Raw genomic sequence first — 4,125 nt, forward strand, 5'->3', positions numbered from 1 at the left:
AAATACTTAAGGACAGGCCCGGCCCCTGAACGCAAGGGGGACCCCAGCCTGCATGTTAATTTGTATTGGGCTGGACCAAAGTAGCTGGGTCATAATTTCTAAAAGGTATTTATTAAATTCTTATAGGTTGCGCAAATTTGAAACTGATCAGTGTACTTGGTTCTTGTTACTTTTCTTCCTTATTTTCTTGTTAATGTTGGAATGGCTATCTACTCATACATTATACATGCCAGCAGCCCCCCCAACATTAACAAGAACACAAGGAAGAAAAATAACCATAACCAAATACACTAATCACTTCAAAATTTAATAGGGACTTCAGCTTCAAATTTGCGCAGCCTATAAGAATTTAATAAATACATTTTGAGAAAAAAGAATGGTTGTAGATTAGTACAAATTTAATAAATAATCATGTCTGGAGTTGATCCTACTCCAGCTGGGTCATAATTTCAAAACTACCTCCGGAATATGGAGGCAGCCATTTTGAAATGGCGCCGGTGAGTATAGCACCGGGACGTCCTTGGCAGATAATGAATTCAGGAAATACCTGAAAAATAAATAACAAGATTAGATTACACAAGATGAAAACCCAGGGGGGTAAAAGGAACAAAATGATAATTAGAGGTTAATAACCCTACTTGTAGTTCAAGAAGACATCATATCAGCCATGAACGCTCTTATTGCCAGTAAACGAAAGGATCGACTGCGTGGTATTGTCAACCTCAGATAAAGCATCTACATGAAGTGTCTACTCATCCAATAGAAAACAATCCCAGTCAGTCCGGTAGCTGCAGTCTGTGTAAAGCAAATAAGGGAAAGTTGAAGAATCAAATAGAACCTGGCCCAGGTCGAGTGTTCGGATTTTTGAGAACTCAAGCAGGTCGTCTTCGGTAGCCTCCTCCACTTCAGTCTTACAAAGGGGCATAGAAAAGCAAACACCCTGCAACAATGCAGCCACATTGTCACACAATATGATTGTAAGTGACAATGATATTTTAACCCAGTACAAAGATTTAAATCAACACAGCTTGGATTAGCTTGGAGCAGTTCAATGCCCTAGAGACCAATATACCAAGTCAATATTTCATTCCTATTATGGTACCAAATAAGGGTATAAAATTGACTTCAACAACCAAAAAGATATTTCTTTTAGCAAAATGGGCAAAAAATAGAATAAGCATTGGGTTAATCACAAAAGTATTAAAGATGCTTTATTCACATGTGAAACCAGTATGATGTTGTAACTCATATGCCGTAAGTCCCCAAAAAAGTGAAAGAGGGAAATGAAGAAATCTAGAATATACTCTTTTACATGAAGAAATGAAGAAATGAGTACTTGTCAACCAATAAGTTGATCTACTTAATTGAAATAATTAGAATTTAGAAGTTGCAGGTATTAATGTACATAATTGTTGGTCCGTAACAGAAATATGGCACTTTAATAGGGATTTTAAATAGAAATGTGGAAACGATGATGAGGTCGGAAAAACAAAATGAAGGACTGACCTGTTTCCGTAGTAGTGATCTCATGCCACGTGTAGATTGTGACAAGTAGGCATTACAGGACTGCTTCTCCAAACAGTTTCCGCTGATAAATAGAGCAACAAATTGTGCCGTATAAACTACAGTAACAAAAGTGATGTTCAGTAAGATGAATGAGGGTGAGTCATAGAATAACAGTCTAGTAAAACCCAAAGATTCAATACTTCCAAGGAAAATGAAATATAACTCCAAGCGAAGGTGATCATGAGACAAATGTGGAATCTCAACGAGTTCAGAATTCTTTGTACATGTACAAAAATAGTTAAATTTTCCATATACTTATCAAATTATTACGAAGGATCGATTTCTGAGGAGCAAGAAGATACCATAGAAGTTATTCAACAGATTCTTTCGGAACATGTAGTAAAGATTCTAAAAAGAATCTTCCCAATCCTGATACCTTTTGTCAATGAACTCTTTTTCTACATGCCAGAAGGAGAAAAGGTAAAGAGATACATCCAGGAAAGTACGGGGATATTTTATCTTCAAAAGCAAACAATAGTGCAGGAATAGTAATTACCTCCTTGTGCAGTTGATGAGAGCATAGCAGATACGATGGGAGCAAGTAACATGGATTGTGGATATACCCATGACTCCAGTGCCTTTGAGAATAAGAATTCCTTGTTGCTCTCTTGCCTCATGCGTCCTGAACTTTGAGGCCTACCATTATAACTCTGAGCAAGGGGCTCGGCAACACTCGCCCTACAACTTGTACTCAAATTGTGACACCTGTTCCAGGGAAAAGTTATTATACTTTGGGCCTTTGAGACAGAAAATCTAAGCAAAACTAAACAAAGAAGAGACGGTTCAATTTGCAAGTAATTTTCAATTATTTTTCCTAGTGACCGTATGCTGTACTAGACATGATATCACTTGGAGCACTGGATCATACAGACATCAATACCTAATTGAAATATCTGGAAAAAAATTGCAGGTGCAGTAAGCATCCAATGAGACTGAATGACTGAAAGACACATACCATTTACATATCTGATTTTCAGAGTGTCAATCTAAGTTATGTCACCACATCAAGATACTCATGAAATTTCTCTAGGAAGGGTGCATTTTCTAAATGAAAACAAGAAATAAATGCAAGAGAAGCTAATACATACGGACCACTTCACAGAAGATGATGAAACAAACTGCAGGGTAGTCTTCAAGGTGAGATCCAAAGGAGCTTTTTTTCCTGGTATTGTGATCTTGGAAGGGCACATCTCTGAAGACTTCAAAGGAACATCACCAGCCTGGATGTTAGTGCCACTGGAAGCTCCGAAAGCACGACGAGCTCCGAACCCTTTCAGCACTTTGTCCTACACAAAGCAGTAGACATATTACAGGATGAGGTAATATATATGTATATAGTAGTGCATTAGGTAGATATTCCTTACCATATCGAATTTGCTAGAGCCACCCAGCTTCTCATCACCAATGTGAAGCTCTGATACACTCCGCAGAGCATTCTTGCTGTGTTTCTCACCTTTCCTAAAACCTGGTTTTGCTGCTTCCGCAAGCGATGGAACAGAAGAGTCCAACTGGGCAGAGTCGCCATCGCTACTGAATTTTGGAAAAAGAAATGCAAATAAGAGCATGGTTATGGCATGAAACAAGATCCACTGCCTCTGTAAAATAATTACCTTGGGAACGGAGATTCTGCAGACTATGAAGCTACTACAATATCAACAGACATGGGAGCCTTCTCGTTGTTCAGTAAAGCATCCTGCTTTCAAGATATTAGAACAAGTTAATTATATAATAGAACAAGTGGTTCAACACGATGGTGTCAAATACTTGCAGAGCAATGAGCACCACTATGGCTGGCAAAATGAACAACGTCTGACCTTACAATTTTCTTTCACAACCTTTCTGGATTTTTCAACTGCTCATCCTGCAGGAACCAATCAATGGAACAAGTTTCAGTGTCCATCTGCGACCCTGTAGCATATAATGCTAGCTTGCTGCAGGGCTTGCTACATTTTCAGTGTGTAATGTATCGATGTAAGGTGGAGACGAAGCTCTGGCAGGCCTTGTGTTACATATAAACCCTTTGTAACAAAAATACGAAATACTGCAGTGCCTATGGTTCTCTGGAACGCATTCGCAAGTGAAAAACTGATAGTGCGGTTAATTTGCAGCTCCCTTGGCTATACATATGCATGTATGCAAGTTTGTAGTCTGCGGGTTGTAGTGACAAAGAACTAGCATGGATTGGGGATATGATGTAAAAAAAGGGGAGGCATTACTCACAGCTCGGAGGGGGTCTTCCGCTTCATTCTCATGGCCTCGGTCGGCCTCCCAATAAACGCGTCGCCGCTCGCCGCGGGTTCAACGGCAGCCTGCGCCATGAAAACCCATCCCAAGCAGGCTCCGCCTGGTCCGGCCTCACTTTCCCTCCGTTCCGGATGCCGCGGCGGCGATGGGAGCGGGCGGGAGGGGGGTTCTTTAGGAGTGGGCGGCGGAGGCGGAATTGATTGGAGACCGCGGAGCAAAGCGGAAGCGGGCGGGCCGGCGGCGGAGAGGGGAGGGGAGGGAAAGATTTTCCCCATCGGGCAGCAGGGTGAGAGACGAGCAGAGAACTAATCTGGG

The 4,125-nt window shown here is 41.0% G+C and overlaps 1 pseudogene; it reads right to left on the reverse strand.

Annotated features, from left to right (window-relative positions):
- Positions 1 to 324: 324 nt before the first annotated feature.
- Positions 325 to 3,884, reverse strand: LOC123450361 (annotated as a pseudogene).
- Between the last annotated feature and the right edge of the window lie 241 nt (positions 3,885 to 4,125).

Source organism: Hordeum vulgare, chromosome 4H, assembly GCF_904849725.1.
Source record: "Hordeum vulgare subsp. vulgare chromosome 4H, MorexV3_pseudomolecules_assembly, whole genome shotgun sequence".
NCBI classification, from domain to species: Eukaryota; Viridiplantae; Streptophyta; class Magnoliopsida; order Poales; family Poaceae; genus Hordeum; species Hordeum vulgare.